Source organism: Pseudophryne corroboree, chromosome 4 (assembly GCF_028390025.1).
Source record: "Pseudophryne corroboree isolate aPseCor3 chromosome 4, aPseCor3.hap2, whole genome shotgun sequence".
Lineage (NCBI taxonomy): Eukaryota > Metazoa > Chordata > Amphibia > Anura > Myobatrachidae > Pseudophryne > Pseudophryne corroboree.
The window spans coordinates 379,980,109-380,004,745 of record NC_086447.1 but is presented as its reverse complement, the minus strand read 5'-3'; the positions used below and the strand labels follow the sequence as shown (position 1 = coordinate 380,004,745).

General features: G+C 48.3%; 1 protein-coding gene across 1 annotated transcript in view; it reads right to left on the bottom strand.

The window, feature by feature from the left end:
• KBTBD11 (kelch repeat and BTB domain containing 11) overlaps window positions 1-15,813 on the bottom strand; it is an 85,150-nt gene extending 69,337 nt beyond the window's left edge. Inside the window, exon 1 of the mRNA XM_063916674.1 lies at window positions 15,190-15,813. The gene's annotated coding sequence lies outside the window, so the exon portion shown is untranslated. The remainder of the gene's footprint in view (window positions 1-15,189) is intronic.
• Between the last annotated feature and the right edge of the window lie 8,824 nt (window positions 15,814-24,637).

Sequence of the window (24,637 nt, the reverse complement as noted above, 5' to 3'; positions counted from 1 at the left end):
TCAGTATTTAGGGGTGTATTTACTAAGCCTTGGATGGAGATAAAGTCGCTGGAGATAAAGTACCAGCCAATCGGCTCCTAACTGCTATGCCGCAGGCTGTGTTTGAAAAATGACAGGAGCCGATTGGCTGGTACTTTATTTCCAGCAACTTTATCTCCATCCAAGGCTTAGTAAATAGACCCCTTAGTCCCAAAGGTTTTATAGTAATACACGAGGATCTTTGTGTGTTTTCTATTTTGGTTTTGCATGTACTGGCATCTCCCTATATTGAGGTTGAAAAGAGAGGGAACAAACCACTACCAATACGCCAAGGGAAGTAACGTTAATGTATGCCCTAAAATAATCTAAACAGGTTAGAGCCACTAGAAATATTCAAATGAGAAGAGCCTTAGAGATGTGATAAATCAGCAAGGGAACTGAGAGCCAAAATGGAACCGTGAGTTCACATTGACAGTATAAGTCAGGCATGTCCAAACTGCGGCCCTCCAGCTGTTGTGAAACTACACATCCCAGCATGCCCTGACCCAGCTTTAGTATTCTCTGACAGCAAAACTGTGTCAGGGCATGCTGGGATATGTAGTTTCACAACAGCTGGAGGGCCGCAGTTTGGACTTGCCTGGTATAAGTGTATTTGTTAAAAGCTATATGAATATGGCATGTAACCAGTTATGGAATGTAGATATACATAAGGAACAACAAGATGTTGCACACAAACAGGGCCGGTTCTAGACCTTGTGGCACCCAGGGCGAAATTTTCCTTTGCCCCACCAAACCCCCCCACCTCCCCCCCAAAAAAATTTAAAAATGGGCTAGTGCGCGATGCAGATGCCCGGCAAAAAATAGGGGTGTGGCTTCATAGGAATGGGCCGTGGTCGCAGTTATGCCCCTTGTAGTTGTGCCCCCAGTAGATTTGCCCCCTGTAGCTGTGCCCTCAGTAGTTGTGCCCCTGTAGTTTTGCCCCCCTGTTGCTGTGCCCTCAGTAGTTGTGCCCCTGTAGTTTTGCCCCCTGTTGCTGTGCCCTCAGTAGTTGTGCCCCTGTAGTTTTGCCCCCTGTTGCTGTGCCCTCAGTAGTTGTGCCCCTGTAGTTTTGCCCCCTGTTGCTGTGCCCTCAGTAGTTGTGCCCCTGTAGTTTTGCCCTCAGTAGTTGTGCCCCTGTAGTTTTGCCCTCTGTTGCTGTGCCCTCAGTAGTTGTGCCCCTGTAGTTTTGCCCCCTGTTGCTGTGCCCTCAGTAGTTGTGCCCCTGTAGTTTTGCCCTCTGTTGCTGTGCCCTCAGTAGTTGTGCCCCTGTAGTTTTGCCCCCTGTTGCTGTTCCCTCAGTAGTTGTGCCCCCTGTTGCTGTGCCCTCAGTAGTTGTGCCCCTGTAGTTTTGCCCTCTGTTGCTGTGCCCTCAGTAGTTGTGCCCCTGTAGTTTTGCCCCCTGTTGCTGTTCCCTCAGTAGTTGTGCCCCCTGTTGCTGTGCCCTCAGTAGTTGTGCCCCTGTAGTTTTGCCCCCTGTTGCTGTGCCCTCAGTAGTTGTGCCCCTGTAGTTTTGCCCCCTGTTGCTGTGCCCTCAGTAGTTGTGCCCCTGTAGTTTTGCCCCCTGTTGCTGTGCCCTCAGTAGTTGTGCCCCTGTAGTTTTGCCCCTGTTGCTGTGCCCTCAGTAGTTGTGCCCCTGTAGTTTTGCCCCTGTTGCTGTGCCCTCAGTAGTTGTGCCCCTGTAGTTTTGCCCCCTGTTGCTGTGCCCTCAGTAGTTGTGCCCCCTGTTGCAGTGCCCTCAGTAGTTGTGCCCTGTAGTTTTGCCCCCTGTTGCTGTGCCCTCAGTAGTTGTGCCCCTGTAGTTTTGCCCCCTGAAGTTGTGCCCTGTAGTTTTGCCCCCTGTTGCTGTGCCTTCAGTAGTTGTGCCCCTGTAGTTTTGCCCCCTGTTGCTGTGCCCTCAGTAGTTGTGCCCCCTGTTGCTGTGCCCTCAGTAGTTGTGCCCTGTAGTTTTGCCCCCTGTTGCTGTGCCCCTAGTAGCGTCGCTTGAAAAAAAAAATACTCACTAGCCCCGATCCTGCTTCCCCACCGCTGCTGCTGTCCTCCATCTCCGGCCGCTGCTCCGCGGATCTATGGGAGAGACGTCTCGACGTCTCTCCCATAGCGCCGCACACTGCACAGATACTAGAGGTCAATTATGATCTCTAGTGTCTGCTCCCACAATGCTGTGCGGTGCGCGATGAAGTCAGGCGCACCGCATGGCACCGGTAGTTGCTGTTCTTGCCACGGCAGCGGCGCCCTCAGGACAGTGGCACCCACGGCCAAAAGCCTGCTTGCCCGTGGCAAGAGCCACTACTGCACACAAAGAAATCCTAAAGTAAAGCCAATGAATATTATAGAACTAATTATTCAAGGTTCTAGGATCAGTGATTTATTTAAATTTGTAGATCACATGATGGATAGAAATGTACTGATATTGGGGGTCATTCAGACCCGAATGCAGCTTCGCGTCTGTATGCAGCTGCTGCATTCGGGTGGTCTGCGCACACGCACTGACTGAGGTGCACGTGCAGCCTGACCTTACATATTCTGGCCGCATGTGATTGACAGCGGCCCGCGTTCGCAGGGGACGTGGTGTTGGAGGGGTGTGACGGGCAGAAAAGGAGCATTCTGGGAGCATTTTCAGGCAGCTGCGTGATGTCACACGCAGCCGCTCCAAATAAAAAAATGGCGTTGGGCCGCCTGAAAGTCAACCTTAGTCCAATGTTTCCGCAATCTAATTGTGGACGCATCAGGAGGCGGCCCATCACACATGCTGGGAGACCTTGCACTGTGCTGGGCGGCCCCCAGCATATGAGGAGATGGACTCAGATCTAGCTGCGTATACAACGATCTGCATCCATCTCTGAATTACTGTAGGTCCATAGTACAAACAATTGGGGAAATTTACAGACAGACATACTGTGTATTCTGTTTGTGACAGCTGTTTATAAAAAACAAATAATGCTGATTTTTAATTAGAAGTCAGATAATGTTTCTTTGAAATACTGATTCACTGCAACAAACATGAATTTGAGGTTTTTCTTAGTAATGTTTGTTTCCAAAGGATAAAGCAGTTTTCTGGCCAACTCACACCCAAAAAAATGTTGTGTGTGATACTTCCTCAACAGACATAGAATAAATGACATATACATACATGACATCTAAGTGTAAAACAAACCTGTCAGTGTTTTAACCTTGTAAGGTTTTATTAGAGAGTAAGGGATTATTAGAAAGAAATACTACAGTATCTGTCTACACTCCTATTCTTAAACAAATGTAAACTAGAGCAACATAAACACAAAACCACTAGCATTTGTAATGTGTTAAGAAAGTTAACATGTTGCGTGGCTCAATGTAAATATTTGGTATTTACTAAGCACCCCTGAGATTCTTTATACTCTACTTTAAATGGATCTGTTCAAAAGTCTGTGGTAACCATGGCAACCCACCCCCAACTCGGTGGTATACAGCTATTGCTAGAAGAGTCGGTGTCAGTTGAAGAGGCATCACATTACTATGGAAATGACTGCTTCTACCTTATAAATGTACATTCCCTGCTAATGCTCTACAGTGCTTAGAAAATCCACAGCCCTAATTCCTGCTCTTACTTTAGTGAGACCCTAATAAAATGCCACTGACTGGAGTGACCAGCAATGCCTGGCCTAATAAACACTGGAGTGACCTTTACCTTTGTTTCAGTATGAAGTTGGTTTTCAATTCATTTATTTATTCGCTATTTATTTGCTACAACCTTCAAATATTATCTTGCTAATCTTAATTTTTAAGAAATAAATAAATAGTCTGTAAATATACAGTAAATTCATTATAAACACATTAACATGTCAAATTACCCACATTGCTTCACTTGTGTATTCCTCATTGAACAAACCTATGCTCCCTCTCTAAAGTGTAATTGGAAAATAGTGAAGCTTGTTTTCTACCACATGTGATGGATCTCCAGTATTGTATAAAGCTGGGTCTATAATACAGTATGATACAGAAACAAAAATATCTATAAATACATTTTCTTTATAAGTAAATTGTGGTATTTGGTTTTTAGGTTCCCTTCAGTGAATGTTTTTCTAAAGAATTTATTTTCTAAAGAGACTACTCTTTCCTCCTGTGTTTGGGAAGGGGAGGGCTGCTGACATGTTTCTGCTGGCATCACAGTCATAAGTATGCCGTTTGGGTTAGGGTTAGGCTGCAGGGCGGGAGGGTTAGCGTTAGGCACTAAATGGAGAGGATTATGGCTAGGCTGCAAGGTCAGGCTGCGGGAAGGGAGGACTAGGGTTAGGGGATTAGTTTTGCAACACTTAGCTATCAGGTGTCTGGAGTCTGTGCGTTGGGAAGCCACTGTCTGTATTCTGACCACTGGCATCCTAAATGCCAGGATCCTCATACAGGGCCTAATTCAGACCAAATTTGCAGAGGTCTGTGATCAGCTAGTCGCCGCCCAGAGAGAGTGAAAACCTGCTCCGTGAAAGTGTGCGAATGCATGCGTACACCGTGCAAAAACTTTGCCAGACAGCGGACTTCTGCAAATCCGTTCTCAACTCACTCAACGTCAAATTGTTTTTCCAGCCTGTGCATTCTGTGCGTAGCCCAGGACTTACTCCTACAGTGCAATCAGAACGGGTTGATCAGGGCCAGAGCTGACGTCACACACCCTCCCAGAAACACTTGGGAACACATGCATTTTTCCTGACACTACTAGAAAACGGACAGTTACCACCCACAAATGGCCTCTTCCTGTCAATCAGCTTGCATATACCTAGCGATCAACATTTTTGCACCATTTTGTCAAATGTTTGGGCTCGCGTCTGTGCATTGCAGTGCATACACTTGCACAGTCATTCGATAATCACCCGCTGTGTGATTTAGTACAACAGTGATCAGGTCTGAAGTAGGCCCACAATCCCGTTTCTTAGTGTAGACGTTATTCATGTTATATTATATTAAGGTAACAACATGCATTTTTTTACCCGGGTGTATTTTACATTTGTGTTTAGATGCAAATTGTGCTCACCTGTCCAGATATAAATGGCCTATGGGCCTAATTCAGACCTGATTGCAGCAGCAAATTTGTTCTCTAATGGGCAAAACCATGTGCACTGCAGGGGGGGCAGATATAACATTTGCAGAGAGAGTTAGATTTGGGTGGGTTACATTGTTTCTGTGCAGGGTAAATACTGGCTGCTTTATTTTTACACTGCAATTTAGATTTTTACACTGCAATTTAGATTTCAGTTTGAACACACCCCACCCAAATCTAACTCTCTCTGTACATGTTTTATCTGTCCCCCCTGCAGCATACTTACCTACTCTCCCGGATTCTGCGGGAGACACCCGGTTTTTCGAGTAGTCCCCCGCAGCCCCGGCAGAGTGGGCACACCTCCCGCATTGTGCCCACTTCCTAGTGAAGTGGGCAGAATGTGGAGAAAGACAGAGGAAAATTGCGGACTGGTGGAGGGGGGCGGGGCCTAATGACGCGGTTATATGCTAATCGCGTCATTTAGCTCCACCCCCTATGCAAATATTAACCTACTATGGGCTTTTCCTGGTGAGTAGGTGGGGCTTAATGATGTAATTATCTCAGCCCCGCCCTCGTCGCCGCCCACCTGCTTCTCCTCTCCGGGCATCTCCCGGAGAGGATATTTCAGATGTCGGTAAGTATGCCCTGCAGTGCACAGAGTTGATCACAGCAGCAAATTTGTTAGCAGCTGGGCAAAACCATGGGGGTAATTCCAAGTTGATCACAGCAGGAAATTTTTTAGCAGTTGGGCAAAACCATGTGCACTGCAGGGGGGGGGGGGGGCAGATATAACATGTGCAGAGAGAGTTAGATTTGGGTGGGTTATTTTGTTTCCGTGCAGGGTAAATACTGGCTGCTTTATTTTTACACTGCAATTTTGATTGCAGATTGAACTCGCCACACCCAAATCTAACTCTCTCTGCACATGTTATATCTGCCCCCCCCCCCCTGCAGTGCACATGGTTTTGCCCAACTGCTAACACAGTTCCTGCTGCGATCAACTCAGAATTACCCCCCATGTGCACTGCAGGGGGACAGATAAAACATATGCAGAGAGAGTTAGATTTGGGTGGGGTGTGTTCAGACTGAAATTTACATTGCAGTGTAAAAATAAAGCAGCCAGTATTTACCCTGCACAGAAACAATATAACACACCCAAATCTAACTCTCTCTGCAAATGTTATATCTGCCCCCCTGCAGTGCACATGGTTTTGCCCAACTGCTAACAAAGTTGCTGCTACGATCAGGTGTGAATTAGACCCAATGTGCACTGCAGGGGGGGCAGATATAACATGTGCAGAGAGAGTTAGATTTGGGTGTAAAAATAAAGCAGCCAGTATTTACCTTGCACAGAAACAAAATCACCCATCCAAATCTAACTCTCTCTGCACGTTATATCTGCCCCCCCCCCCCTCCCCCCCTGCATTGCACATGGTTTTGCCCATTAGAGAACAAGTTTGCTGCAGCGATCAGGTCTGAATTAGGCCCTGTGTACTGTAAGCAATCATAAATTACAAATTGTGGCTATGTTGACATATGAAGACATGTTGGCATGGGATGAGAATAGTGGATTATAATGAGGCTGACAGATTGTAAAATGGCACTAGAACTCATATATAACATAAATAACAATTGAATATGTATATTCATAACATAAGAACTAAATGAATACTAGGATCCCTATTTCCCATTAGTTTTCCAATCATACTATATTTCATAGGAAATTACTGGCATAATCAGGGGCGGATCCAGAAGAAAATGAAAGGGGGGGGGGCACCATGATAGGGGAACGGTAATAGTTATATTTACATGCACCTAAGGCACGTGTGCTCCCAGATAAGAGGAGTGGTATCACAGGGGGTGTGGCCTCACATAATATGCCATCAGGTAATGATTGGCTGTAGGAGCGCATCCTGGTTTATTGCCAATGTTTCACCCTGATGAAAAGGCTGATTGGGCCTTGAAATGTTGGTCACCTGTTCCATTAGGTATGGGAGCCTGGAAGACACCCCAGCACAATATAATTATTAAAGTTTTTAGTTGGTGGTGGCAGGTGCAGCATACCTTGTTTTGGGCACTGCAGTGAGACTCAGACTGCAGGACACAAACTGCCCATCTTTGATTAGTAAAAGTAGCTAGCTGGATCTCCAACAAGCAGCATAAGACATCTGCAGGATAGTCCTGTCACAATCACATGGGCCGCCTTCTCAAAGCCGAGGCTGAGTTTGACTGCACCCAGCATGGTGGTAAAGGAAGTGGAGGAGGAAGTGCTGGGAAACTGTGCAGTGCAGTGAAGGCTAATGAAGCCTTCTGCGCCGTCATAAGTAATAGTCTTACTTGATGCTGGCATTTGAACCCCGCACCTGGGCTGGACTCTGGCCAGCTGGCAGTGGGGGAGGTAGGTTGCTGCGTGAGCAGGGGGAGGCTGGAGCTGCAGCTCCAGCCTCCCTATTGGTTACCACATGGACTTACTGTTAGAGCCGCGGCGGGTCCTAGTGCCTGCCACCTCTTTTATCAAATATGACTGACGGAAATAGCAGTAGCTGCTGCTGTTCTCCCTTTGAAAAAAAGAAGTCAGAAACGACAGGGGGGGGGGGGGGGGGGGGCACAGGCCCGAGTGCCCCCCCCCCCCCCCCCCCAGCCCCTGGATCCCCCTATGGGCATAATAAGCATATTATATCAGTACCTAATAGGTGTAGTATTTGACACTATATAATGTTTAAACCAGAGATGCAAACTATAAATATATGAATCCAGATACCTGGGCCTGTTCCCTGATGACAAAGATGAGAATAGAATAACACCAAAGATTATCCAGTGTTATTCAGGTAAGTGACTGTATTTGTTGTTTTTTAATGCAGTAAGTGCATTGCTCACCATACTGGCCATGTCAGCTGTCCTACTTAGTAAATATCTATGTAAAATTATAAATAATACAAAGCTTCATAGTTTGTGGCTTTTAAAAAAAAAAATATATATATTCAATTTGTCTTCATCAAATGATGGTTTATAGCCAAAGAAAAATAAGAATTTACTTACCGATAATTCTATTTCTCGGAGTCCGTAGTGGATGCTGGGGTTCCTGAAAGGACCATGGGGAATAGCGGCTCCGCAGGAGACAGGGCACAAAAAGTAAAGCTTTCCGATCAGGTGGTGTGCACTGGCTCCTCCCCCTATGACCCTCCTCCAGACTCCAGTTAGGTACTGTGCCCGGACGAGCGTACACAATAAGGGAGGAATTTTGAATCCCGGGTAAGACTCATACCAGCCACACCAATCACACTGTACAACCTGTGATCTGAACCCAGTTAACAGTATGATAACAGCGGAGCCTCTGAAAAGATGGCTCACAACAACAATAACCCGATTTAGTTAGCAATAACTATGTACAAGTATTGCAGATAATCCGCACTTGGGATGGGCGCCCAGCATCCACTACGGACTCCGAGAAATAGAATTATCGGTAAGTAAATTCTTATTTTCTCTATCGTCCTTGTGGATGCTGGGGTTCCTGAAAGGACCATGGGGATTATACCAAAGCTCCCAAACGGGCGGGAGAGTGCGGATGACTCTGCAGCACCGAATGAGAGAACTCCAGGTCCTCTTTTGCCAGGGTATCAAATTTGTAGAATTTTACAAACGTGTTCTCCCCCGACCACGTAGCTGCTCGGCAAAGTTGTAATGCCGAGACCCCTCGGGCAGCCGCCCAAGATGAGCCCACCTTCCTTGTGGAATGGGCCTTAACAGATTTAGACTGTGGCAGGCCTGCCACAGAATGTGCAAGTTGAATTGTGCTACCAATCCCACGAGCAATCGACTGCTTAGAAGCAGAAGCACCCAGCATTGTTGGGTGCATACAGGATAAACAGCAAGTCAGATTTCCTGACTCCAGCCAACCTGGAAACTATATTTTCAGGGCCCTGATAACATCCAGCAACTTGGAGTCCTCCAAGTCCCTAGTAGCCGCAGGTACCACAATAAGCTGGTTCAGGTGAAACGCTGACACCACCTTAAGGAGAAACTGGGGACGAGTCCGCAGCTTTGCTCTGTCCGAATGGACAATCAGATATGGCTTTGTGAGATAAAGCCGCCAATTCTGACACTCGCCTGGCCGAGGCCAGGACCAACAGCATGGTCATTTTCCATGTGAGATATATCAAATCCACAGATTTGAGTTGTTTAAACCAATGTGATTTTTTAGGAATCCCAAAACTACGTTGAGATCGCCCAGTGCCACTGGAGACATCAAAGGGGCTGTATATGCAGTACTCCCTTAACAACTTCTGGACTTCAGGAACTGAAGCCAATTTCTTTCTGGAAGAAAATCAACAGGCCGAAATTTGAACCTTAATGGACCCAATTTGAGACCCATAGACACTCCTGTTTGCAGGAAATGTAGAAATTAACCTAGTTGAAATTCTTCCGTGGAGCCTTCCTGGACTCACACCCTGGCACATATTTTCACCTAAGTGGTGATAATGTTGTGCGGTCACCTCCTTCCTGGCTCTGACCAGGGTAGGGATGACCTCTTCCGGAATGCCTCTTTCCCTTAGGATCCGGCGTTCACCCGCCTTGGCGTCAACGCAGCTGCGGTAAGTCCCGGAACAGACACGGTTCTTGCCGAATCAAGACCCTTCTTAGTATCTCTTGAAGTTCCGGGAACCAAGTCCTTCTTGGCCAAACCGGAGCCACGAGTATAGTTCTTACTCCTCTCCTTCCTATCATTTTCAATACATTGGGTATGAAAAGCAGAGGATGGAACACATACACCGACTGGTACACCGACGGTGTTACCAGAGCGTCCCAGCTATTGCCTGAGTGTCTCTTGACCTGGCGCTTCAGGTGGGACGCCATCATAACCACCTTTGGTCTTTCCCAACGGTTTACAATCATGTGGAAACTTCCAGATTAAGTTTCCACTTTTCCGGGTGGAATTCATTTATGCTGAGGAAATCTTCCCAGTTGCCCACTCCCGGAATGAACACTGCTGACAGTGTTATCACATGATTTTCCGCCCAGCGAAGAATCCTTGCTGTCATTGCCCTCCTGCTTCTTGTGTCGCCCCGTCTGATAACGTGGGCGACCGCCATGATGATGTCCTACTGGATCAGCACCGGTTGACTTTGAAGCAGGAGTCTTCCTAGGCTCAGAGCATTGTAAATTGCCCTTAGCTCCAGTATATTCATGTGGAGAGAAGTCTCCAGACTTGACCACACTTCCTTGGAAATTTTTTCCCTGTGTGACTACTCCCCAGCCTCTCAGGCTGGTATCCGTGGTCCCCAGAACACAGTCCTGAATGCTGAGTGTGCTGCCCTCTAAAAGATGAGCACTCTGCAGCCCCCACAGAAGAGACACCCTTGTCCTTGGAGACAGGATTATCCGCTGATGCATCTGAAAATGCGATCCGGACCATTCGTCCAGCAAATCCCCTGAGATCTGCCGAATGGAATCGCTTCGTAAGAAGCCACCATTTTTCCAGGACTCCTGTGCATTGATGCACTGATACTTGGCCTGGTTTTAGGAGGTTTCTGACTAGGTCGAATAACTCCTTGGCTTTTTCCTCCCGGAGGAACACCTTTTTCTGGACTATGCCCAGAATCATTCCTAGGAACAGCAGACGTATCGTCGGAAAACAGCTGCGATTCTTGGAATATTTAGAATCCAGTCGTGCTGTCGTAGAACTACTTTAGATAGTGCTCTTCCGACCTCCAACTGTTCTCTGGAACTTGCCCTTTTCAGGATATCGTCCAAGTAAGGGATAATTTAGATGCCTTTTTTCTTTGAAGAAACATCTTTTCGGCCATTACCTTGGTAAAAGGCCCGGGGTGCCGTGGATAATTCAAACGGCATCGTCTGAAACTGATATTGACAGTTCTGTACCACGAACCAGAGGTACCCTTGTTGAGAAGGGCAAATTTGGACATGGAGGTAATCCTTGATGTCCAGGGACACCATATAGTCCCCTTTTTTCCGGTTCGCTATCACTGCTCTGAGTGACTCCATCTCGATTTGAACCTTTTATGTAAGTGTTCAAAGATTTCAGTTTAGACTATGTCTCACCAAGCCGTCTGGCTTCAGTACCACAATATAGTGTGGAAAAATAATACCCTTTTCCTTGTTGTAGGAGGGGTACTTTGATTATCACCTGCTGGATATACAGCTTGTGAATTTTTTCCAATGCTGCCTCCCTGTCGGAGGGAGCCGTTGGTAAAGCAGACTTCAGAAACCTGCGAGGAGAAGATGTCTCGACTCTCCAATCTGTACCCCTGGGATAATACTTGTACTATCTAGGGGTCAACCTGCGAGTGATCCCACTGCGCGCTGAGACTCTTGAGACTACCCCCCCACCTTGAGTCCGCTTGCACGGCCCCAGCGTCATGCTGAGGACTTGGCAGACGCGGTGGAGGGCTTCTTTTCCTGGGAAGGGGCTGCCTGCTGCAGTCTACTTCCCTTACCTCTATGTCTGGGCAGATATGACTGGCCTTTTGCCTGCATGCCCTCATGGGAAAGGAAGGATTGAGGCTGAAAAGACGGTGTCTTTTTCAGCTGAGATGTAACTTGGGGTAAAAAGGTTGGATTTCCCAGCTGTTGCCGTGGTCCCCAGGTCCGATGGACCGACCCCAACTAACTCCTTCCCTTTATACGGCAATACTTCCATGTGCCGTATGGGATCTGTATCACCTGACCACTGTCGTGTCCATGACATCTTCTGGGTGATATGGACAACGTACTTATCTTGATGCCAGAGAGCAAATATCCCTCTGTGCATCTCACGTACATATATATAGAATGCATCCTATTAAATGCTCTATATGAATAAAATATTTTCAGTCAGGGAATCCGACCAAGCCAACCCAGCACTGCATCTCCAGGCTGATGGCGATCGCTGGTCGCAGTATAACCACCGTATGTGTGTATATACTTTTTAGGATATCTTTCCAGCTTCCTATCAGCTGGCTCCTTGAGGGCGGCCGTATCTGGAGACGGTAACGCCACTTGATAAGCGTGTGAGCGCCTTATCACCCTAAGGGGTGTTTCCCAACGCGCCCTAATTTCTGGCGGGAAAGGGTATAACGCCAATATTTGCTATCGGGGTAACCCCACGCATCATCACACACTTCATTTTATTTTATCTGATTCAGGAAAAACTACAGGTAGTTTTTTCACTCCCACATAATACCCTTTTTTGTGGTACGTGTAGTATCAGAAATATGCAACACCTCCTTCATTGCCCTTAACGTGTGGCCCTAATGAGAAATACGTTTGTTTATTCACCGTCGACACTGGATTCAGTGTCCGTGTCTGTGTCTGTGTCGACCGACTGAGGTAAATGGGCGTTTTTAACGCCCCTGACGGTGTTTCTGAGACGCCTGGACCGGTACTAATAGTTTGTCGGCCGTCTCACGTCGTCAACCGACCTTGCAGCGTGTTGACATTCTCACGTAATTCCCTAAATAAGCCATCCATTCCGGTGTCGACTCCCTAGAGAGTGACATCACCATTACAGGCAATTTCTCCGCCTCCTCACCAACATCGTCCTCATACATGTCGACACACACGTACCGACACACAGCACACACACCGGGAATGCTCTGACAGAGGACAGGACCCACACTAGCCCTTTGGGGAGACAGAGGGAGAGTTTGCCAGCACACACCAAAACGCTATAATTATATAGGGACAACCTTATATAAGTGTTTTCCCTTATAGCATCTTTATATATATATATATCTCAATATCGCCAAAATCAGTGCCCCCCCTCTCTGTTTTAACCCTGTTTCTGTAGTGCAGTGCAGGGGAGAGCCTGGGAGCCTTCTCTCCAGGCTTTCTGTGAGAGAAAATGGCGCTGTGTGCTGAGGAGATAGGCCCCGCCCCTTTTTCGGCGGGCTCGTCTCCCGCTATTTAGTGAATCTTGGCAGGGGTTAAATATCTCCATATAGCCTCTGGGGGCTATATGTGAGGTATTTTTCGCCAAAAAAGGTTTTCATTTGCCTCCCAGGGCGCCCCCCTCCCAGCGCCCTGCACCCTCAGTGACTGCCGTGTGAAGTGTGCTGAGAGGAAAATGGCGCACAGCTGCAGTGCTGTGCGCTACCTTTAGAAGACTGCAGGAGTCTTCAGCCGCCGATTCTGGACCTCTTCTTACTTCAGCATCTGCAAGGGGGCCGGCGGCGCGGCTCCGGTGACCATCCAGGCTGTACCTGTGATCGTCCCTCTGGAGCTGATGTCCAGTAGCCAAGAAGCCAATCCATCCTGCACGCAGGTGAGTTCACTCCTTCTCCCCTAAGTCCCTCGTTGCAGTGATCCTGTTGCCAGCAGGACTCACTGTAAAATAAAAAACCTAAGCTAAACTTTCTCTAAGCAGCTCTTTAGGAGAGCCACCTATATTGCACCCTTCTCGGCCGGGCACAAAAATCTAACTGGAGTCTGGAGGAGGGTCATAGGGGGAGGAGCCAGTGCACACCACCTGATCGGAAAGCTTTACTTTTTGTGCCCTGTCTCCTGCGGAGCCGCTATTCCCCATGGTCCTTTCAGGAACCCCAGCATCCACAAGGACGATAGAGAAATAATAAAATTAGTTGGGGGGCTTACTGTTGTGCCTAGGGATGCCCTCACCCCTAAATCTGCACACTCCTTATATATGTACTCGTGGTAACATGTTCCCGGACTTGCAGCTACATTTACAGTGATGTACCTGGAAATGTGGGGTGTGCGCGAAGGAGATCAAAGACTCTGGTACAGTGTTTACATATTTCCTCACACATCGCTGGATAACGGCCATGCCACTGGGACAAGTAGTTTGGGGCTGCTGAATGGATACTGGCCAGTCCCTCCAGGCTGCAGGGTGTGCGGACAGAGGACAATTGGTCCCATGTGCACCCAGGACCATTGGTGTATCTATAATGGGTGCAAGGGGTGCAGTCCAGGGGGGCCACACACCACATACCCTGCACCCATTTCATTATACACACCTCTCCATCAGCCCTGCGCTGGCTGCAGATATCACTCAGAAAATGGCTGCCGTGGCTATTTTCCGGTGATTTGCACATGTGCAATAGAAATGTACTCGGTAGTGTGTAACAGGTGCCATATTCCCAGAGATCTGCGCAACGCACCATGCCCGAGTCCACTGCACCACCGGAAAGGAAGGGGCCCAATCAGAGACTACACGCGAGCCCCCTCCTCTCTTAAAGCGCCTCTGCCCAGAACAGATATTTCACTGGAAAGAGAGGGGTTTTTTTTGGAGCAGACATACCGCTTGCCATTTACTCAAGGGTTTTTTGGGGGTTATTTCTCAGTTATGGACTTCTGGCACCTTGGGTTTGTATATTGGATGATGCAGAGTGCCTAACTTTATCTATTTTTGGATTGTGGGAGGAAACCATTTTAAACCTATCCAAGAATGGGGAGAATATCCAAACTCCACACAGTTAGGGTCACGGTGGAAATTGAACCTAAGACCTCAGTGCTGTGAGGCAGTAATACTAACCACTACACCATCCATGCTGTCCCAAATCAATATCTATCTATCTATCTATCTATCTATCTATCTATCTATCTATCTATCTATCTATCTATCTATCTATCTATCTATCTATCCACAGAAGGGTATACACAGAAGGATAGACAATAGCTTGTCAGAAGCTAGTGTAAGCTCCTTTGTGTTGATGTCGCAGAATGCCTGAGGTTCGTGTATCCAGAGCTGAGTAACTGGATTATGCTGGGCAGACATCACCCGCACTATACTGTATATACCGCACTGTACAAGGATGCTGCAGGGAACAGTGAGGAAGAGGAATCACTAGGAGCTGACAGGAAAAGGAGCATAGGGGCTCATCATATCCATGTTACTGCTTGGTTAGGGCATGGGGTATACTGTACGTAATATACTAATACCATCAGAACGAACAGCGAAGAGAACATAGTGGTGCGTACACACTCCGGAGTTATGCAGAGCACAGCAACAATTCCCCAATACGTTGTATACAGAGTGCTGCTTTCAGTATGACTGGTAACATATCACTTGTAATATATACAGATACCGCAGGTCACAGCGAGAAAGCAACAAATGGGTGCAGTAATTGGATGAACTATGAATAGCTACACACCGCGCTGTGAGCATTGCATGTGATGAATGCAGGGTCAGGATGGAGCGTTATAATTACCTGTGTGTCAGTCAGTGTAGAGTGCAGTCTCCGGACAGAGTGATGGGGATCCGGGGGCACCGAGCTGTCATGGGGACTTGTACAATGCGTTTCCAGCCAGCAGATGTGATTTGGGCGAATAATCCCCTTGATAGAGCAGATCGGATCCGTCTTCGAAGCCACCTCAGCAGCAGTGATGTACAGAACACAGGCTCCCCACCCCTCCAAAGGGATTACACCAAAGCATCAAATCGTAACCTCTGTCTTTGTCTTCAGGCTGCTAGGAACAATGCAGAATAATGCACCAGCAGCACAGATCCAGAGCTAGATTATCCACAACAGCCCCGCTGTCTGGGAGGCTGCTAGTAAGCAGACTGACTGATGTGTGCACAGGGCTGGCCATATGATGGCATGCAAATAAACTGACCTACATTATGTCACTATATAGGTGCCCCTGGGGGTTCTTCTTAGTCTTGCATTATAAGTACACTGTCCTGCTACTATCACTACACGCTAAAGTAAATAGGTAGACGTGTGGAGTGAGGGGAGAGCAGGATATTGAGATGAAAGTGCCAGCCTCTCTCTTCCATTCAGTGGCTGCTGCTGGGCACTGCAAGCTCCTATCCTCCCCTATCTAACTGCAACTGCAGGGAAACTGGTGAGGTCATAGGAGGTGGGGAGGAGAGAATAGAGTGTCTGTTCCTGCATGCAGCACACATCCAACCTATTTACAACCACAGCATGATGATTGCCATCACCAACTGATTAATGAGCACTGAGATTGGTGCAAGTGCATTAGATGCTGGAGATGTGAAAAGGGAATAACCACACATCATAGTATAGGGAAAGTCTGTTTGAGAGTTACTGTACAATTGTTGTCTGATGCAGGGCAGCAGAGAGCCTGGCTGGGCCCAGGTACTAATAGGGGTGTGTGCCTGGTATAATCGCAGGAGGCATGGCCAACCAGGCTAAGGAAAAAATACAGTAAAAATAAGATTTTAAACCTACCGGAAAATCTATTTCTCCTAGTCCGTAGAGGATGCTGGGGACTCCGTAAGGACCATGGGGTATAGACGGGCTCCGCAGGAGATAGGGCACCCAAAAAGAACTTTGACTATGGGTGTGCACTGGCTCCTCCCTCTATGCCCCTCCTCCAGACCTCAGTTAGAGAACTGTGCCCAGAGGAGATGGACAATACAAGGCAGGATTTAGCAATCCAAGGGCAAGATTCATACCAGCCCACACCAATCATACCATGTAACCTGGAACAAACATAACCAGTTAACAGTATGAACAAACGACAGTAACGGTCCAAGACCTATGTCAACTGTAACATAACCCTTATGTAAGCAACAACTATATACAAGTCTTACAGAGTTTCCGCACTGGGACGGGCGCCCAGCATCCTCTACGGACTAGGAGAAATAGATTTACCGGTAGGTTTAAAATCTTATTTTCTCTTACGTCCTAGAGGATGCTGGGGACTCCGTAAGGACCATGGGGTTTATACCAAAGCATCCAATCGGGCGGGAGAGTGCAGATGACTCTGCAGCACCGACTGAGCAAACGCTAGGTCCTCATCAGCCAGGGTATCAAACTTGTAGAATTTAGCAAAAGTGTTTGACCCCGACCACGTCGCCGCTCGGCAAAGTTGTAAAGCCGAGACGCCTCGGGCAGCCGCCCAAGAAGAGCCCACCTTCCTAGTGGAATGGGCCTTAACCGAATTTGGTACCGGCAATCCAGCCGAAGAGTGAGCCTGCTGAATCGTATTACAGATCCAGCGAGCAATAGTCTGCTTTGAAGCAGGAGCGCCAATCTTATTGGTCGCATACATGACAAACAGAGCCTCTGTTTTCCTAATTCTAGCCGTCCTGGCTACATAAATCTTTAAGGCCCTGACTACGTCCAGGGATCTGGAATCCTCCAGGTCACCAGTAGCCACAGGCACCACAATAGGTTGATTCATATGGAACGACGAAACCACTTTAGGCAAAAATTGCGGACGTGTCCTCAATTCAGCTCGATCCACATGAAAAATCAAGTAGGGGCTCTTGTGTGATAGAGCCGCCAATTCTGACACTCGCCTTGCAGATGCTAAGGCCAACAACATTACCACCTTCCAGGTAAGAAATTTCAATTCAACCTTGTTAAGCGGTTCAAACCAGTGTGATTTTAGGAACTGCAACACCACGTTCAGGTCCCATGGTGCCACTGGAGGCACAAAAGGGGGCTGGATGTGCAGCACTCCCTTTACAAACGTCTGGACTTCTGGAAGAGAAGCCAATTCCTTCTGAAAGAAAATCGAGAGGGCCGAAATCTGTACCTTAACCGAGCCTAATTTCAGGCCCATATCCACTCCTGTCTGTAGGAAGTGGAGAAGACGACCCAAATGAAAATCTTCCATAGGTGCATTCTTGGTCTCACACCAAGACACATACTTTCGCCAGATACGGTGATAATGTTTTATCGTCACCTCCTTCCTAGCCTTTATTAAAGTAGGGATGACCTCTTCCGGAATCCCCTTTTTTGCTAGGATTCGGCGTTCAACCGCCATGCCGTCAAACGTAACCGCGGTAAGTTTTGAAATACACAGGGCCCCTGCTGCAACAGGTCTTCCCTCAGAGGAAGAGGCCAGGGGTCTCCTGTGAGCATCTCTTGTAGATCCGAGTACCAAGCCCTTCGAGGCCAGTCTGGGACAACGAGTATCGTCTGTACTCTTCTTCGTCTTATGATCCTCAACACTTTCGTGATGAGAGGAAGAGGAGGGAACACGTAGACCGATTCGACCACCCACGGTGTTACCAGTGCGTCTACTGCTACTGCCTGAGGGTCCCGAGACCTGGCGCAATACCTCCAAAGTTTTTTGTTGAGGCGTGACGCCATCATGTCTATTTGAGGAGTTCCCCAAAGACGTGTTACGTCTGCAAAGACTTCTTGATGAAGTCCCCACTCTCCTGGATGGAGATCGTGTCTGCTGAGGAAGTCTGCTTCCCAGTTGTCCACTCCCGTAATGAAGACAGCCGACAGAGCGCTTACATGATTTTCCGCCCAGCGAAGGATCCTTGTGGCTTCCGCCATTGCGATTCTGCTTCTTGTCCCGCCTTGGCGGTTCACATGAGCCACTGCTGTGACATTGTCTGATTGAATCAGAACCGGAAGGTTTCGAAGAAAACTCTCCGCTTGTCGAAGGCCGTTGTAAATAGCCCTGAGTTCCAACACATTGATGTGTAGACAGGACTCCTGGTCTGACCAAAGACCCTGAAAAGTCTTTCCCTGTGTGACCGCTCCCCATCCTCGGAGGCTCGCATCCGTGGTAACCAGGATCCAGTCCTGAATCCCGAACCGGCGACCCTCCAGCAGGTGAGCACTCTGCAACCACCACAGGAGGGACACTCTGGTTCCTGGGGACAGAGTTATTTTCCGATGTAAATGCAGATGGGACCCGGACCACTTGTCCAGAAGGTCCCATTGAAAAGTCCTTGCATGGAACCTTCCGAAGGGAATGGCCTCGTAGGCCGCCACCATTTTCCCCAGAACTCGAGTGCATTGGTGAACTGACACCCTTTTCGGTTTTAGCAGGTCTTTGACCATGTTCTGGATGTCTTGGGCTTTCTCTATTGGGAGGAAAACCTTCATTTGTTCCGTATCCAGTATCATACCTAGGAACGGTAGACAAGTTGTCGGAATCAACTGTGACTTCGGTAGATTTAGAATCCAACCGTGTTGCTGGAGCACTCTCAGAGAGAGCGCCACACTGCTCAGTAATTTCTCTCTTGATCTCGCTTTTATCATGAGATCGTCCAAGTATGGGATAATTGTGACTCCATGCTTGCGCAGGACCACCATCATTTCCGCCATTATCTTGGTGAAAATCCTCGGGGCCGTGGAAAGTCCAAACGGCAACGTCTGAAATTGGTAATGACAATCCTGTACAGCGAATCTCAGGTATTCCTGATGGGGGGCATATATGGGGACATGAAGGTACGCATCCTTTATGTCCAGAGACACCATAAACTCCCCCTCCTCCATGTTGGCTATTATCGCTCTGAGTGATTCCATTTTGAATTTGAATCTTTTTATGTACAGGTTTAGGGATTTCAGATTCAAAATCGGTCTGACCGAACCGTCCGGTTTCGGGACCTCAAATAGGATTGTCACAACTGAGGGCCTGAGCTGACGGGAGGCAGCCTCAGAATCTTGGAGATCCGTCAAATTTTGCTGGCGTTGGAAGATGAAGACGTGGAGCAGAAATGGGTAAGGTGGGTGGGGTTATAGCTGGAATCACTCTGGTTGACGCACCAGACGCGCCTGATCCACGGAGAGTTGTCTGAATCCCATCCAGCCGAGTAGAGAGATCCTGGAGACAGCGGATGATGTGGCCCTGTGCAGCCTCCTGATGTTCTAGTCGGGCTGCCAGTTCTTGCATCGGCCTGGCCGCTTGATCCTGGTCTCCGGCTGGATTCATTAGGTCAGTGCTTACTGTCACAACTGAGGGCCTGAGCTGACGGGAGGCAGCCTCAGTTGTAGGGGCTGAGATGTACCGGAACCTGGGAGGTTGTATCAGACCCCTGGACATGTAAGTAACATGAATAATAACTGCCCGAAGGCGTGACCACGACAACTTGGATAAAAGTCAATGATGTTTATTATGACAACTCCGCAACACAGCAGCAGTAAAAGAAAACGTAAAAGTCAGCAAAGAATAAATACAGTTCCTGGGTACTACAGGATGGCAGGAGCCACAGGGCACTGGTAGTGTGAGATAGTTCTTATGATCTTCTAGATGGAAAGTCCTTACCAGGCCCGACTGTAGCAATGGAGATAACCCAGGATTGTGCCAGCTGGTGTTCCAGGAAAAGCTGGGTTGCTGAAGATAAAACAGCTGCTGTGGATACTGGCTGGAACCAGACTGTTGTTAGCACGGAGTGGATACTGGCTGGAACCAGTTAAATAATAAATGAACTTGGGAGCGATGAAATATGAACTGAAATGTAGAACTTGAGAGCGGAGAAATAATAATACCGGTGGAGAGTGGTAAAGTGTAGAAAGGACACCGGCCCTTTAAGGGAAGCTGTACTCTGCTGGAAGCTGAGCTGGAAGCAGGTAATGTTGTAGCTGGAAACAGATGAATCCACAATGGATTGGAGAGTCAGGCTACACCGCAGGTGGAATGCTGGTGCGGGTCTCTATGGTGGAAGTCTTGAGACAGGAGCTGGAACCTGGAAGACAATCACAGGAGAGAGACAAACAGGAACTAGGTTTGACAACCAAAGCACTGACGCCTTCCTTGCTCAGGCACAGTGTATTTATACCTGCAGCAAGGAAGGGATTGGCTAGGCAATTATGCAGATTATCAATACTAAGAACAGATTGGTGGAAATGATCAGCTGACAGAATCCAAGATGGCTGCGCCCATGCAGACACTTGGAGGGAAGTTTGGTTTGTAATCCATGTGGTAATGAAAACAGTAATGGCGGCGCCGGCCACCGGAGACAGGAGGCGCCAGGCTGACAGATGCACATCCAACCACGCGGACACAGCGGAGGCCGCGGCTGACGTAATCGCCACTCAGACACTCTGCATGCAGAAGTTCAGGGACGGCGGCGGAGGCCGCGGGAGACGCCATGCCAGGTGTAATATGGCGTTTACTGTGACAGCGTCCCAGAGTGACAGGAGAGGATACAGGAATGTACACATCAGGATAACAGATGGGATCCGGTCCTGGAGCGCTGAGCCAGCCTTAGGAGGCATCTGATGGGTAAGAAATGGCGTCCAGATACCCGGATCATGACAAGGATTGAGTAGTAACCTCTTCCCTGCTGGTGCAGGGGAACCTTGATTATCACTTGCTGTATACACAGCGTTTGAATTGCAGCTAACACTACATCCCATTCCGATGTGGAAGCTGGTAGGGCCGACTTGAAAAATCGGCGCGGGGGCACCTTCTCGAATTCCAGTTTGTAACCCTGTGAAACTATTTCCAACACCCAGGGATTCAGGTCCGATCTGACCCAGGCCTGACTGAAAAGTCGAAGACGTGCCCCCACTGGTGCGGACTCCCTCAGGGGAGCCCCAGCGTCATGCTGTGGGTTTTGGAGCAGCCGGGGAGGACTTTTGTTCCTGGGCACCTGCCGAAGCAGGTGCTCTCTTGCCTCTGCCCTTACCTCTGGCGAGGAAAGAGGATCCCCGACCTCTTTTGGACTTGTGCGACCGAAAGGACTGCACCTGAAAAGGTGTTGCTTTCTTTTGCTGTTGGGGAATATATGGTCAAAAATTTGATTTACCTGCTGTAGCTGTGGAAACCAGGTCCGTCAGCCCATCCCCAAACAATACATCACCCTTATAGGGTAGTACTTCCATATGTTTTTTGGAATCCGCATCACCCGTCCATTGGCGAGTCCATAAGGATCTTCTCACGGAGATAGACATGGCATTGGCCCTAGAAGCTAGCAATCCAATGTCCCTTTGAGCATCCCTCATAAACAAGACTGCGTCTTTTATATGTGCTAGAGTTAGGAATATAGTATCCTTATCCATAGTATCAAATTGATCTGTCAGCTCATCTATCCAAGCTGCAATTGCGCTACACACCCATGCCGACGCAATCGTCGGTCTTAGCACAGCACCCGTATGAGAATAAATGCCCTTTAAGGTAGTTTCTTGCCTGCGATCTGCAGGGTCCTTAAGGGCCGCTGTGTCAGGAGACGGTAGCGCCACTTTCTTGGACAAGCGCGTCAGGGCCTTGTCCACAGTGGGGGGGTAATTCCCAAATCTCCCTGTCCTGCTTAGGGAAAGGGTATGCCATAAAAATTATTTTGGGGATCTGCGGCCTTTTATCCGGAGTCTCCCAAGCTTTTCCAAAGAACTCATTTAATTCATGAGATGTTGGAAAATTAATAATCTGTTTCTTTTCCTTAAACATGTGTACCCTTGTGTCGGGGACCAAGGGTTCATCCACAATATGCAACAATCCCTTATTGTCACAATCATACACTGAATAGTTTTAGTCACCCTAGGGTGCAATTTTACTTCATCATAGTCGACACTGGAATCAGAATCCGTGTCGGTAGTAGTGTCTTGTGTTAAGGGACGCTTTTGAGACCCCGACGGGCCCTGTGAGTCGGTCCAATCTGAGGACTGACCGCCTGATGTCCCCCCTAAACCAGCCTTATCAAGCCTTTTATGTAAAGATGTCACACTTGCATGCAACGTATGCCACATGTCCATCAAATCTGGAGTCGGCACAACCGACGGGGACACACCACTCATTTGCTCCACCTCCTCCTTGGAGAAGCCTTCCGCCTCAGACATGTCGACACACACGTACCGAAACCCCACACACACAGGGAGTTACCTATAAGGGGACAAAACCCCAACCAGGCCCTTAGGAGAGACAGAGAGATAGAGTATGCCAGCACACACCCAGCGCTTAAAAACACTGGAATATATGACCAGATAGCGCTGTTATATGTTTATAATTGTAATCTCCACTCACTGCGTCGCCAAAGTGCCCCCCTCCTCCTTTTTCCAACCTGTGAAGCTCAGCAGGAGAGAGAACAGGGAGCCAGCGTTTTATCATGCAGCCTCTGTGGAGAAAATGGCGCTAGTTAGTGCTGAGGATCAAGCCCCGCCCACCCGACGGCGAGCTTCGGTCCCATCATCATTTACTGTCCCACAGCCTAATCCATCGTATTTATGGCCAAATTGAGGTTTATTGCTGCCCAGGGCACCCCCCCCCGTGCGCCCTGCACCCTTCAGTGCCTGCTTGTGTGTGTGTGTGACTGGGAGCAATGGCACGCAGCTTACCGCTGCACACTTACCTCATGAAGATCTGATGTCTTCTTCCGCCTGAAGTCTTTTCCTCAATACTCACCCGGCTTCTATCTTCGGCATCTGTGAGGAGGACGGCGGCGCGGCTCCGGGACGAACCCCAGGTGAGACCTGTGTTCCGACTCCCTCTGGAGCTAATGGTGTCCAGTAGCCTAGAAACAGTGCCCAACTTTACAAGCCAGCTCTGCTTCTCTCTCCTCGGTCCCACAATGCAGGGAGCCTGTTGCCAACAGGACTCCCTGAAAATAAAAAACCTAACAAAATTCTTTTCCCACAGAAAACTCTGGAGAGCTCTCTGCAGTGCACCCATTCTCCTCTGGGCACAAGATCTAACTGAGGTCTGGAGGAGGGGCATAGAGGGAGGAGCCAGTGCACACCCATAGTCAAAGTTCTTTTTAGGTGCCCTATCTCCTGCGGAGCCCGTCTATACCCCATGGTCCTTAGGGAGTCCCCAGCATCCTCTAGGACGTAAGAGAAATAGTACTTTTAGCGCCTCCATGGCCACACTGCAGCTCAACACACAGCAGTGTGTGCTGGGCAGAGCCGGCAACAGAAATCTTGGGGCCCCATACAGTGATATCTCTGGGGCCCCCTAAGATGATATATATATATATATATGTGTGTATTTATTTATTAAAGCGCAACAGAATTTGCGCTATATAAGAAACTGTTAAAAAATTATTTCTATATATATATATATATATATATATATTTATATAAATATATAAATATGTATATCTCTCCTTCCTCCCCCCCACACAGCACAGTCTGTCTCTCCCTCTCTCCTTCCTCCCACACATGACACACCCGACAGTCTGTCTCTCCCCAATGACTCCATGCTGCATTCCAAGCCCCCCCCCCCCCCCCCCCCCAGTCCATCCCAAAGCCTCACCAAGCCACTCTTACCCCGGGGAGAGACTCGCCTGTGCTGCTCAGCCCAGACCAGAACAGCAGACCCTATCAGAAGAGGCCAATGCAGGGCACAGGAATCCTGACCAGCGGAGCTGCTGCCATGTCCCGTACCTGCCTGCAACAGAGCAGAACCTGTAAGAGCGGATACACACTTGCTCCGCAGTCACTTTGTGTGAGAGGCTCCTGTCACTCCAAGGCTGTGGCCATGATGCCTACAGCTCGCTGCCCTATTTGGACAAGACGGCTCACATCCCTGTCGGGTACTTAACAGCATATACTTGCGGCCCCTCTGATCCTTGGGGCCCAGTACAGTTGTCCCCGTTGAACCCCCTGTCGCCGGCCCTGGTGCTGGGCTGAGAAAAACTTCAGTTGCCGCTGCTAGACAAGGGGGAGGGGGGGGGTTGCACTACCATAATGGTAGGCAAGGGCCTGATGTATGAACCAATAATGAAGAACTATAGGTTCCAGCATATCCACGTCTGTCAGAGCATCCTGGCACTTGTAGAAATAAGATTTTAAATAAAACACTGACACAGATAACAGTTTTGTTAAAATAAATGGGAAGTACTTTGCAGATGATAACAGAGTCGATAATTACTATGTAGACAGTGTAATGCTAATTAAAGAATTTTAATTGTGTCTGCATTATAGCTTTATGTGTGAAGCTTTACCAGCATCTGTACCGCTATAATGCAGACATGGTTAAATCTTTATCTAGCACTAGTGC